Source organism: Onychostoma macrolepis, chromosome 21 (genome assembly GCF_012432095.1).
Source record: "Onychostoma macrolepis isolate SWU-2019 chromosome 21, ASM1243209v1, whole genome shotgun sequence".
Taxonomy (NCBI): domain Eukaryota; kingdom Metazoa; phylum Chordata; class Actinopteri; order Cypriniformes; family Cyprinidae; genus Onychostoma; species Onychostoma macrolepis.
Genome location: NC_081175.1, coordinates 30,226,338 through 30,240,197, shown reverse-complemented (window position 1 = coordinate 30,240,197; position 13,860 = coordinate 30,226,338). Strand labels below are relative to the sequence as shown.

The 13,860-nt window shown below is 38.5% G+C and overlaps 1 long non-coding RNA gene across 1 annotated transcript; it reads right to left on the bottom strand.

The window, feature by feature from the left end:
• Window positions 1-4,632: 4,632 nt before the first annotated feature.
• Window positions 4,633-9,636, bottom strand: LOC131529461 (uncharacterized). Its single transcript, XR_009268108.1, has 3 exons — window positions 9,513-9,636; window positions 5,322-5,510; window positions 4,633-5,118 (listed from the first exon to the last, which is right to left on the bottom strand). It is a non-coding gene; the product is annotated as an uncharacterized LOC131529461 (long non-coding RNA).
• Between the last annotated feature and the right edge of the window lie 4,224 nt (window positions 9,637-13,860).

Here is a 13,860-nt window from a genome sequence, read left to right as displayed (position 1 = left end):
TTGCCTGGGTTTCAATCTTTTGGCGTCACGAAGATACTGGAGGTTTTTGTGGTCAGTTAATACCAGGAATGGATGAGCAGCCCCCTCCAACCAGTGCCTCCACTCTTCTAGGGCAAGTTTGATGGCTAGAAGTTCCCTGTTGCCGATATCATAATTTCTTTCCGCCGGGCTGAGTTTCCGGGAAAAGTAGGCGCATGGATGGAGTTTGGGAGGCGTCCCCTGCTGCTGTGATAGGATGGCCCCGACCCCGGTGGTGGATGCATCGACTTCAACTGTGAAGGGTATGTTGGGATTAGGGTGGACCAGGAGTGGTGCGTTGGTGAATGCTATTTTCAAGGTGTCGAAGGCTTTCTGGGCATTGGAGTTCCATGATAGTGTTCTGGGGTTACCTTTTAGGAGATCGGTGAGGGGACTGGTGATGGTACTGTAGTTTGAGATGAACCGCGATAAAAGTTGGAAAATCCTAGGAACCTTTGGAGTTCTTTAATGGTGTTGGGTCGGGGCCAAGAGGTGATGGCTTCCACCTTCCCCTTGTCCATGCGAGTGCCACCACTGCTGATGATGTATCCGAGGAAATGGACGGTAGACTGATGGAAAGTGCATTTCTCAGCTTTGAGGAAGAGATGGTACTGGCGGAGGCGCTGTAGGACCTCCATAGCGTGTTGGCGATGTTCGGCCAGGCTCCGGGAGTAAATGAGGATGTCGTCTATATACACAACCACAAAGCGATGAAGGAACTCCCGGAGCACCTCATGCATGAAGCCTTGGAAGACTGAAGGAGCATTGACCAGCCCATACGGCATGACCCTATATTCATAATGTCCAGTAGGAGTGACAAATGCGGTCTTCCATTCATCTCCTTTTCTGATGCGAATGAGGTTGTAGGCGCCATGGAGGTCCAATTTAGTGAAGATGGTGGCACCGCGAGTTGTTCCAATGCTGTGGGGACAAGGGAAGAGGATATCGAATTTAACTGTGATCTCATTTAGTTTCCGGTAGTCGATGCATGGCCGGAGGCCGCCATCTTTTGGCCACGAAGAAGAAACTGGAAGCAGCAGGGAGGTTGATGGGACTATGTAACCTTGTTTCAACGCCTCCTCAATGTACTCCTCCATGGCCTTGTGCTCTGGTGGTGAAAGTGGATAGATTCTCCCGTGTGGTACTGGTTCACCCGGTAGGAGGTCGATGGCGCAGTCCCATGGCCGGTGTGGTGGTAGCTGGGCAGCTTTCTTGGGACAGAAGACGTCATTAAAGTGGGAGTAGCACGCGGGATGTCCACGGATTGCTTCTCTATCGGGCTCTCGATGGATGTTGAGTGAACTGGAATGTGAATTGGGTCGTTGGAAACCGGTGATGGACGTCTGGGGAAACAGTGAGGGAAGCAACGGTCACCCCACTTTAAGACTTCTCCTGTCCTCCAAGATAGATGAGGGTTGTGCTGCACCAGCCACGGGCGCCCAAGGATGACGTCCGCAGTGGAACCCTCCAGAACCAACAGATGTATTTCTTCTTGATGCAACTGACCGATTTGTAGACCAATTGGGCCAACACTCTGACGGACGCAACGTCTTGTTAGCGGTTGTCCAGTTATTGATTGGACCTCATAGGCATTCTCCGTAGTCGAGGTCGAGAGCCCGAGCTGATGGACGAGGGATCCGGAGATGAAATTCCCCGCTGAGCCGGAGTCGAGGAGGGCGGATACTGAAAATATACAGGAGCCGGCAGTAAGTTGTACGATTGTGGATAGAGGATTCAGTTTAGGTATGTGAGGACGGATGGTACTCACCACGGCTCGCGGGGGTCGAAGTGGGCACTCCAGGATCCTGTGCCCGCTCTCACCACAATACAGGCACAACCCTTGAGTGATTCTCCTCTGTCTCTCTTTCATCGATAGACGATTTGAGTCAGTTTGCATCGGTTCTGGAGGGTCACTGGTTTCTGGCGGTTGCGGAGGAGGAGATGCAATGGCATAGGCGGTCTCATTACTGCAGGATTGAATGCGATTAGAGCATCGAATAGCCAGTTGGATAAATTTTTCCAGGCCATAAGTGTCATCATATGCAGAGAGGTGCAAGCGAAGAGAGGGATTAAGCCCTTGTCGAAAAGCGGTTAGGAGAGAGGGCTCGTTCCATCCGCTGGCTGCTGCGAGAGTGCGAAATTGGAGAGCATATGCATGAATGGGTGTTGTACCCTGACGTAATCGATATAATTGCTCACCCACTGTCGAGTCTCCAGGGGAGCTGCTGAACACCTCTCTGAAGTGGTGCAGGAAGTTCTGGAACGTTTGCGTAGCGGGTCCCGCCTGGTGCAAAATGGTCTCAGCTCAGCAGTGCCGGTCCAGTTAGGGAGGTGACTATGAAGGCTATCTTGGACTGATCATTCGGGAACATCTGCGGATGTAAGTCCATGGTGAGGTTACATTGTAAGAGAAAGCCATTGCATTCCTCCGCCGCACCAGAGAAGGGCGCTGGCCTGGCCATGGGACTGGCGAAGACAATCGGAGAAGAAGTGTCAGAGGTGGTGCGAGTGGGTGATGATGGTGGAGCTGATGGCACTGGTGGTTTGGGTGATTGCAGCAAGACTCTCTTGAGGGAATCCACCAGCTCCTGGAAGGATCCGGTGCACTCATCTTGTCTGTGAAGCTGTGTTGGTCCGATCTTCTGTCACAGTATGGGTCGGACACGGATGAGTATATAAAATGGATTTATTAGACACAATGAGTTTCAGAGGAAAGGCAAGGAGGTAGAGATGATCTTGAATCCACACACACTATATCTTGTTCCAGGAGCGGAGACTGGGGCTTGACAGACAGACGGATCCAGGGAGAACGATCTAGGAGGATGAGAGGAACACAAGGAGCAGACACAGAAGGTAAGACTTTCGAGGTAGGTATAATATAAAGGATATTGTTCTTTGTCTCAACAGGTAGTTGAAGAGGAGTCCAGGTCGTGTCGACGAGATCGGACGGTGAGTGTGTGTGGGGATGGTGTTTTTATCTTGAGTGCTGGTGATGAGTTGATGAGGTGCAGGTGGACGTGATCAGTATTCAGGTGAGGTGGAGCGTTGTGATTGGTGGAAGGTCGGGCCTGGCCGATCCGTGACACCGTGCGCGTTTTACTTTCACTTTTAAATTAGCAGTAAATTCGGCATCAATTGCTTGAATTCAATTCAAGCAACAAAATACAATGTAGAGCATATGACTTTTATTAACAAAATGAATAAAAATACCATGCTATATGCCTAATATAAAATAACAAATAACTTCCAAATTTTAAATAGGTATACAAAACTGAAAATCAGTAAAGACTGAGTAACAAATAATTATAAAATGTAGAATTAGCAAAATGATTAAGAAAGTTTGGAGGCACGCAGTTTAAATAAAATAAAAATCAGCAAATACTGTGGAACCAAATAAATGAGAAACGAATGTTAATAAATAAATAAATAAAAAACTTCCAATATTAGGCTACATGGCAGGTCAACAGGCAGCCTCTCAGGGATTACGTCACATGCAGCACCGCAGGTGCAGAGTGCCCTAGTGCCGGTCAATTTAAAGGCCCAGTGAAAAATAATGAAAACCAGGACATTTTCATCACTTTATAAAAAACAGGCAGGACGGCCAGGACAGGACGTGAAAACAGGACGTTTGGTCACCCGAAGTTATTCAGTCTGAGGGTGGCGCTGCTCACTTCATGAAACCATAAAAGTATTTGTAGAGGAATGCTGACCTTTACAATGATTGAGTTTATATAGAGGTCTGTGTTGTCTAGTGGATGAATATATTGTCCATACAGACGAGCTGCAGCTGTTGTGCAGTGAACTGAAGACACTGATGTTTGTTTGTCACGTCACCTTTATTTATATCACACTTTTAACAATACAGATTGTGCCAAAGCAGCTCTACAGTACTAAATGGGAAAATAGTGTGTCAATAATGCAGAAGGACAATAGTAAACAGTCAATTTTCAGTTAAAGTCAGTTCATCATTGATTCAGTGTGAATTGTATGAATGTGTGTTGTGTGATGGAGCAGCCGTCTGTGTTGTGTTTGCACGTCTTATATCATGTAAGTGTTCTCTATCAAATGCAGGAAACTGTGACGTGCAGAATGTTGTCAGTAAAAGTGGCGTCTGAACCGGATCTGAGAAACACTGTTCATTAGTCTGTTTGATTAGATGAGTCTGTGAAAGCTGGGCTCTGTTCTTCATATGTGGATTACTCAGTTATCTGGATTTTATTGTTGATGATTTGATCCAGGATTGTTTAGTTCTTCGAAGCTCATCCTGGAGTTGTTGTCATAGCAACAGGTCCGTTTGCTCAAACCTGCTCCGGATCAAGTTTATTTCACGTAAACAGGATTAGACTGAATCGCTTTAACTGAAAATCTCTCCCAACCACTGCTACTTTCTTACAAGTGTATCTTATGAAGAGTTTAGATGCAAAAGCCTCTAAGTGCCGTCTGAAATTTTCATCTAAAATGAGCATTTTTATCAGGCTCCTATATTTATGTTCAGTTATTTCACTTTAATTGCATATAAAAGGACCTATATACTGCCGTTAGAGTAAAAATGACTGAATCTAAACATAGGAGCCTGATAAAATGCTCATTTTAGATGAAAATTTCAGACGGCACTTAGAGGCTTTTGCATCTGAACTCTTCTTATTCAACCAGAAAAATAATTTTGAAAGATAATAATTTAAAAATGATTTTGAAAATAATTAAAATGTTGTATAATCTATAATAATAGATGCAACCAATTTTACTCCTTGAAAGGTTTATTAGTGACGGAATAATTATCTCATGATTTAATTGCAGTCAAACACACATTATGTAAAATTCGTCTGAGCTGTGAGTTCACAGTAATCTCAGACAACTTCATCCAGATATCTGAATCAAATCCGTTAACTTGTTTGAAGAACCAAATGAGGCAGAGATGAATAATGAGGATGAACAGATGAAAGAGGAGATCTGAGCAGACTGTAGTGTGGATGGATGGAGTCTGTGATCATGATGGTGTTGTCTTCAGCTGCTGCTGTCTCAGGGATGTTGTGTGTTCTTCAGAACATGCTGAAGTTTCTCCAGAATTAAAGTTTACAGGTCCGTCTGGATCACGAGAGACTGGAAATCACAAACATACATCAGATTATCCTCATTGTTTGGGATTTGTTTCATGTTCTCAATCTATAATACATTCTGTCATTGACACACAATCACACATCTGTAAACTTTCATCTTACAGAAGATCTGATCAATCTGTCTGAATGTGAAGCTTTAAGACTGGTTTGTGAAGACTAGAACTGCCATAATGAACAAACACTTACAGTGTGGTTTTATTCCCTCCATACTGTTACATCTAACAAGCGTCCGTCTGTTTTTCTCTTGTGTTTCACTGGTTTGTGTCTCATTTCTGGCCTCCATTTCTCTCTCTGTCCTGTTGTTTTTTCTCATCTGGTTCTGATGCTCCAGCAGTTTCCTCTCTCTGTTATTTCATTTCTATACTCATAATCTATCTGTGAAATCACACAAATGACATGAAGAGTTTAGTTAAAGCCAGTTTTAGTTCAAGAGCAAGTTCAGTTTATATCATCATGTGACTAAACCAGTAACAGTCAACAGTAACCATTCATTCAACTCAATACAATAGAATTCATGCTGATTCACAATATGATTTTTTTATTTATTTTTTTTTTACAAAATGAGGTTTATGTCAAATTGTAAATGAAAAGGTGTCCTTTTATTATTTCTCAGACAAAATGCTGCACATTTCTTTGTGAAATTGAAATGTCAAAAAACTAAATAAAGAAATAAATTCCTTCATAAAAACAAATGAAGGCTTTGTCTGTGTGTATTGATTACTATTCGTATAACCACAGTTTTACTACAAATATCATGGTTAAACTATGGTTAGTTTAGGAAAACCATGGTTAATTTGTGTTTACCGTGGTACCGTGTGCATAATTATTAGTCACGTTGATATTCTGATCATATTTTTTTTTCAAGCACATTTGACCAATTCCAAACCACATCAATCTTAATAACTACTATTAATTTTGTATTTAATCATTTATGAGTGATATATAATTGTCCATAAAGGCTGAAAGTAAAGAACTCCTTATATTCAGGTGTGCAGAATTATTAGGCAGGTTTTCTTTTACTGACAAAATGAGCCAAAAAAAGAGGTTTAACTCTTCTAAAAAGTGATTAAATACCCATGAGAAATATTCAAAACTAATGCAATACAGAAACTGGAAAGTTAAGGCATGACCAGCTGTTTGAAGAATCTATCTTCCAGAATCTGGCAGTAAGTTTTAGGAGCTCATTTTCAGTCAATCCTGAAGACAGACATTTCAGGATAGAAGATGGAATAAAAATGAGCTCCTAAAACTTACTGAAAGATTCTGGAAGATTAATTCTTCAAACAGTGATACAAGAGGATCTGCTGGTCCTTCAAGAGTCACTCTCAGCTCATCTGTCCATAAAGCCTATAAAAAAGTCTCACAATACTTCAGCATGTTATTCTTATTAAGTGAGGGTCATTTTTTTAGGATTTTTTCCCAAGCAAAGTCTCTGAGAACCTGACACATTGTAATTCTGGAGACTCCAGGAAGGTTGCAGTTCTGGAAATTGGTGGCGTTGGAAATGGTTCCTGATGGTTTCACACCTAATTCTGCACATTAATTCTTAATTCTTTTGCAGTTAACGTGTCTTTTCTTCTCCACCTGTTTTTCTGACCGTGCTGACCCAGTAAGCAGTTTGCTATCCAGTGGTCATGCCTTAACTTTGCAATTTCTGTATTGCATTAGTTTTGAATATTTCTCATGGACATTTAATAATTTTTGACATTTCTAATTTTTTGGCTCATTTTATCAGTAAAAGAAACCCTGACTAATAATTCTGCACACCTGAATATAAGGAGTTTTTCACTTCCAGCCTTCATGGACAATTATATATCACTCATAAATGATTAAATAGAAAATTAATAGTAGTTATTGAGATTGACGTGGTTTGTAATTGGTAAAATGTGTTTGGAAAAAAAGAAATATGATCAGAATATCAACATGCCTAATAATTATGCATGCGGAGGTTTCATTTTCATAAGGGTTCATATAAATTTCCAATTGCTCTGTGAATTGTTTAACATCTCAATCGACTTGAACCGTCACATATTTTAATTGTCAACAGGAGAATCAAAGAAAGATGATTTTGTAAATTGGTAAAGTATATTTAAGTAATCAGAGTTTCACTGTAAAGCACAGTCTTTGCTCAGCTGTATGGTAGCGTGGAGTAAAACTGTTCTCCCCAAAATATCCACTAGATACAATCAAGATACATTTTTTTAACTATGAACTACGTTGACACGGGTGATGTAGAAATATAAAAAATTATTTTAATCTCAAACTGACTATGCTCTGATTTTGCTGTAAATCTATAATGCTGATTGCTTTGTCAGACTGAGGGGCAAAACACACTCTTGGTTCAAATTAATTTTTCTTTTTTTTAATAACATGAAAACTCTGGAAATGTGTCATACTTGGTTTATAAATGATATCATTGTAGGGGGCTTTGATCTCCTCGTGAAGCCAAACACTCAGGAACTCTGCAAATGTCATGCAACAAAACAATAAACTCTAATCAGACAAGAAGATCTGAGAGAAGACCGTTTGCTCATCGGTCCCTTCACCCATCCTCCCCCCTGGACACATGTCCTGGTCACTAAACATTGACAGAGAAATGCCAAGAACTCAAGTTGCTACTCTTTACATAAAATATTTACTATATCTTCAGAATTCACGAGCGTAAACTTTTCATGTTTGGTATCAATGTTACAGTCTCGGTGCGATTGGAAATGTGATCTCAGTCTCATATCAATAGAACAGACCAAAAATAAAGATCTCAAATCTGAGAGAAAGTCTGTTCTTCTGGTGTGGGTTGTGCTGATAAGGTCTTTGCCAAATCTTGTTTTTATACCCAGGTCAGATAGGGCCTTCAGGTCATTTCATGTCCCAGCAAAAGGTCCTGTGAAGCTTTTATTATGATACATTTATGATTGTTTTGTTCTGATTTGAGTATTTAAAGAGGATTGGTGAAATATTCAAGGAAGCATCTGTAAACAGAACTTCCCGCACTTTTGCCGTGTGTCTCTCTATCTGCCAGGTGTGCGACTCTTTGACATTATTATATTTTAGTATTCTAGGTTTGTGTTTCATGCGGATCAGTTGTGTGTCCTGTAACTGATGTATTCTCATTTTGAATTGACTGAATTTATTCTTTATTGATTTCTATTATTGTTTGATTATGCCTGGCAAAAATAAATGTTAATTTTGATTTACTCTGGGGTTTCTAGAAATCACTTTTTCAAGTAGATTATTGTGTAATCTAACATTTCCCCAAATCTTCATCCAGGACAGATCATACTGAAGTACTAAAGGTTGGCAGGAGGCTCTCCAGATCTTCTGATTTCTGTCCGTCACCGGCTGAACAAGTTACAGTCTTCGTGATTATGGAGTAAATTTATGCTTTTTGTTATGTGCTTGCAGGGTGCAGCCTACATAAAGGTGTTTAATCACACTGTACTCTCTGAGTAAGACCAGGACTGGTCAGTTTGTGTTCGTGGATTCACTAAACGGCCGAGTGAATTAGTGATGTTAGGTCCTTAATGAACGAATAACTGAAAGTATGGAATTTCCCAGAATAATCAAATCTATAAATTATAATCAATAGCTATGATCAGCTTTTAAATTACAAACACAAAATAAAATCAAAGAATTAAAGACAATTGGAGCCAGATCAAATTATTCATGGAGTCAGATTTTTGATTGGAAACCAAATTTTAATGATTCAAGATCATTTCTTGCAGAAGCACCGTATAAGACAACCTTCGACCAGACCGCTGGACTCCGCTTTTTGGGCCGGTGGGTGGATCCTTACATCATTGTCACTAAAACTATGATAACTATTCTGGACACATTTAACTTTTGTTCTGTTCCACAGAAAAAAAAGACAGTCCTTAAGAGAGGCGTTTTCCCCCGATCCACCCGATAGAGCTCTTAAAGCAATAGTTCACCCCAAAACATTGCATGGTGATCAAAACAATACAGATACAGTGCTTTCTTGCATGCAACACATATAATTCACTTTCCTTCTTGTGGCAAAACAGAAATAAATGAATCAGTTCCTTTAGGAATAAAACACTTGTTCAGTAAAACTGTGTTTCTACATCAATGATGTAAAAGAGATAAAATCATTAAAGTTGTGCTGCTTTAGTTTAGAAGCGCTCCTCTTTCATTTTCATCAAATCTCTAGCCTTCCAGACTATTCTTCTTTTGTTCTTGTTGTTAATAGGCTATAGTATAATATAATATAACATAATATAATATAATATATTTTTACTACTATCTTTGCCATGTTGTATTTTTGACATTTCTGTTTCACAGTTCCACAGTACTGTAATAGCTTAAATAACGAATAATAACAACTCTTAACAAAAAATTAAATATGATTGTTTTAATCACCTTGTGTTGAGCTGAAGAGAAGAAACATCCATCACAACTCTGAGATCTAATGTTGTGCGTCTGAGCTTCAGGGGGATTTTTATATAGTGAGAAGATGCACATTACAACAACAGAAGGGCTTCTGATATTCTGAACAGAACAGGAAACATGTCAAAACTGAGACGGGGGTCGTGGCTTTGGCTGAAGTGTACTTTGATTGGTTGTTTGTGTTGTATGTGCTACACTTCAACAGCTCTGTGACCACAATGTCACTGCAGACCAAGAACTTCCTCGTCTTGGCAAAAGTAGCCTATAAAATGTGCATTATATTCATCTGAAAACCAACACCACTATAAGACCTTACAGTGACTGATACAAAACATGATACCTCTTTAAAAGTTTAAAAGTGAAACCAAAAAAAGTTATACAGTTTAAGTTTATGAACAATATTTTATGTAAAATATATATTTCATTAAACACGCTGAACTCTAAACCTGCTAGAAAATCAAAGCCATAAATCTAAACAAGTTGTGTTCCAAATTTGAGGTTGATATCTCAAAAATGAGCTTCCAGTAATATTTTATTTGAGCGCAGTACCAAATTTTCCGCATTAGATGCCAGCAAAACTCCGCTGGTGCACACAGTGGTTGGATTTGTGATTTACAGTAGTTTTCTCTCTCAAATATTACAAGAACACAAGCGCACACACACACACAATTTTTTTATGACACACATACAAATCACTCTCTGACATCCATACCAACACACCCACACAATTATAGCTGCATTATTTATCCAATTAGCTCTATAATATGCAGAAGCAGAAAACAGGAATAAAGCAGATATTTGCTTTATAGGCCAAACCTGAAAAATGGCAGCATCTGGTAAAAAATGTGGGCATTTTTGTCCAAAAAGGCGCTGAGAGGAAGTATTTTTGTACCTAGTGTAATATAAATTTATTAAAGGAAATGAGGGTGTACACTGTACCAAAATTTATGCAGTTAGCATTAACACAGGCAAACTTATAAAAATAACCAAACAAAACTAAAATGGACACAAATGTCCATAAGGTTGCACAAGGGATGTTTGATTAAATTTTCAAACTTTGCATAAACTCATCTAAAACAAATCTTGAACTGTTAATTATTAGTTCAAATACTTGTTATACCATTAAAAAATAATCACAAAACAAGATGAAGATAACATTAGATACAGGAACAACGCCAAACCCGCCTGGGCAGAATAAAGGCAAAACCCAGACATAAACAGCAGAGTTAATGTCTCTGCTATGTGAATTTTTGCTGATGTGCAAGCCATAAAGAACTGTACAAGCCATAATTCATTCTGGCACTCTCATATTTCATAAGAGGAGAGAATAGTCGTGCAAACAGAGAAAGTCAGAGACAGAGCAAATTTATTGTTTGCGATGATCGAAATGCTGAAAGAAAAACATACTGCAAATATTGCATTGGCAAGAACAAGAACTGATAAGATGTGCGTACACTTCAATGCAATGTGTAATAATGCACACACTGATCCACTACAACATTTTACTGTTTCTCATTTGTTTGTCAGGTCAGTTTCAGACTCATTTAGCAGCTTATGCTAACAGTGTGACACAAACATTCTTGATGTGATTGTATTTATAGAGCATGTGTCTCTATCATCTCATTTCAAAGCAGCTATCCAAGTATTTGTCATTAATGCCACAAGAAATTGTGGCTAGATGAATCATATTCAGTTAGTAATTCAGAAGAAAATGTAATCTAATTTTATGTGTGCTTGCCACAGTCTGATCAAATAATGAGTCAAAAAGGGGATGTTACAAAAATCATTTTGAATTATAGACACTAGTTTTTACTGCAAAATTGTCTTCCACTGGTTGTTGCATAAACCTAGAATAGAGGAAAGATGAGTAATAAAATAATAAAATAGTACAGAATAAAATTAATTGAGTTATACAAAAATACAGAGAGAAATATATTGAGTCTATATTAAAATATACAGGAATGTCAAAATATGCATACATACTAAATAAAGACAAAGATGGATGAAATGTAGACTAGAAATGCAGAATATTGCAGTAAATGTAGTGCAGAATACTGAGTAAAACACGGCAGAAGCAGAGATTGAGTGTTGAAGCAGAATGTTGTCAGTAAAGTGCATCAGAGCAGGATTGAGACACAGATCTGAGAGAGAATCTGTTCATGAGTCTGTTTGTTTGTGATCAGATGAGTTCAGGAGCTGATGTGATGATGAAGAATAATGTTCAGCTCTTCACAACAGACTAGAAATCACAAACATATCAGATTATCCTTGTTTTGGATTCATAGGGTTTTTATGTTCTCAATCTATAATCCATCCTGTAATTTATATGCGATCACTGATCTGTAAACATTCATCTGTGACTGCAGAAACTCAGTCTGTGAATCTGTGTAATGCAGTACTTTATGACATGAAAAACAGCAGTAAATGTAACGGTGAATCTAAAATGAGATGATAGTGAAGTTCTGTAATGAACAAAGACCTCCACATGGACTTTCATTTCAAGAGTCTGTCTCTTTGTGGTTTGTGTCTCATTTATTGGCTCCGTTTATTTTTCACAGTGCTGTTGGTTTTACTCATCTCTGGTACTCATATCAGATGGCAGTTTTCAGTATGTTTTTTTCCCTTTCTACAGATTTGTATCTGTACTCACACAGTAAGTAAAGTCCTGATCAAGCAGCTCTGTTTCAAGCAGCAGATTTGTAATTAAATGTTTCTAATAAATAAGTAAAGCTGGTAAAGCATGTGACATTGATTGCTATATTATCCTCTGTTTGTATCTTGACTGATATTTATCTATTCGCTCTTATTTCACTGCAGCTGCTCCGTCTGACAAGGTTCAGTTCTTCACTGTTCTGTCTTCATGTGTTTCTTCCATTTAAGACAACAAGGAATATAGAAACAAACAATGATTACAATATTACAAACATTCATCACAAAATTGACTACATTTCTGATAAAATAACAAATAATCCAGATGTCTGTGTGAAGATGTTTGGCTATAAAGCTCTTCAGTAAAGTACATGTTTCTCACCGGTGAGAAGAAGAGAGATGTAGAACGATCCAGAAATATACAGCGTTTAGTCACAGAAATGAAGGTCTACAGAATCCTGGAGTAATTATAGAATCATAATTTAGCTTAATTTGTGTTCTGAAGACGAACGAAGGTCTTATGTGTTTGGAACGACATGAGGGTGAGTAATTAATGACAGAATTTTATTTTTGGGTGAACTATCCCTTTAACTTATTCATCAGTGAGTGAAAACATGAACAAATTGAACAAAATTTAAAATTTGTCCTGTAAACAAGTTATTCAATATTAAGCTTTTCAAAAGAATTTAGTTTAACTGTATAAACTTTATAAGTATGAGTTGCTTTGCTTTTTCTGAACTGGTGTAATAACTTTTCATCTTTTATCATCTGCTGCCTGCGTTGTTACTGTTGTCATATTGTGTGTGATTTTAATTTAAAAACCCTAGACTCTAGAATATATGAAAGTTTCACTTTTTGAAATAAGTTACAAAAAAAACTTTTCACGATATTCTATTTTTTAGATGCACCTGTATATATTATCTAAAATATATTCTTATATGAAGTAAAACATACATGAAAGTTATTAGATATAATAAGATATTACACATATTGACAGTATACAGGTGTTCAGGTTGAAGTCAGGGCTCTGAGTCTGTGGCCAGTCAAGTTTCTGCAAACACAAACACTTCACTTGCTCTATGCTACTATCTTTAATACATTTTTGTAATCTGTAATAAAGTTCAATGTCAAGGGAAGAAAGTGCCAGAAACCAACAGACATTTAAAACTATAACTATACTATAAAACTATAAACATTAATCATAAAATAAACTAACTCACGAACGACTGATGAATAAACGTAAACAGGACATCAGCTTAAATGTCGCTGGTCCTCTCGTCCTTCACCTCATCACTCCTCCTTTCATCCGTCCGGATCTCCTCCGTGGGACTCCAGACCTCTCTCTCAGGCTGCTGAAACTGGGATTTAAAGGGCACCTATTATGCTAAATTCTCTTTTACATGTTGTTTGATCATAAATGTGTGTTGCAGTGTGTGTAACACTCTATAATGATACACGACTGTTGATGGACACTGCTGTATTAGCAGAGACCTTGAGCGAGCACACGATCTGCTGTGTTCATCTTCACGCTCCAGCATTTAAAAACAGCATTCAGGTAAGAAATGTCTTCTTATTAAAGCTATAGATGTTATTCAGTCCAGAGCAGTGAGTGATTTTCTGTTTTTATTTTATTGTTTGGGTTATATTAACAGCACAGACACTGTACATATAC